The following is a 270-nucleotide window of genomic DNA, read 5'->3' on the forward strand; positions in this document are numbered from 1 at the left end:
AAGTGCCTTCTTTAATTTGTATACTTTGTCAGCTCCCACGTCCTTCAAGAAACCCGGAGGTTGTTCAAGGTACACCTCTTCTTCGAGAAGTCCGTTCAGAAAAGCGCTCTTGACATCCATTTGATATACCTTAAAGTCTTTGAAGGCGGCATATGCGAGAAAGATGCGTATGGCTTCGAGACGTGCCACTGGAGCGAAGGTTTCATCAAAATCTATTCCTTCCTCCTGACAGTAGCCTTTGGCAACAAGTCTGGCCTTGTTCCTAACAAT

This window comes from Ipomoea triloba, chromosome 16, assembly GCF_003576645.1.
Source record: "Ipomoea triloba cultivar NCNSP0323 chromosome 16, ASM357664v1".
NCBI classification, from domain to species: Eukaryota; Viridiplantae; Streptophyta; class Magnoliopsida; order Solanales; family Convolvulaceae; genus Ipomoea; species Ipomoea triloba.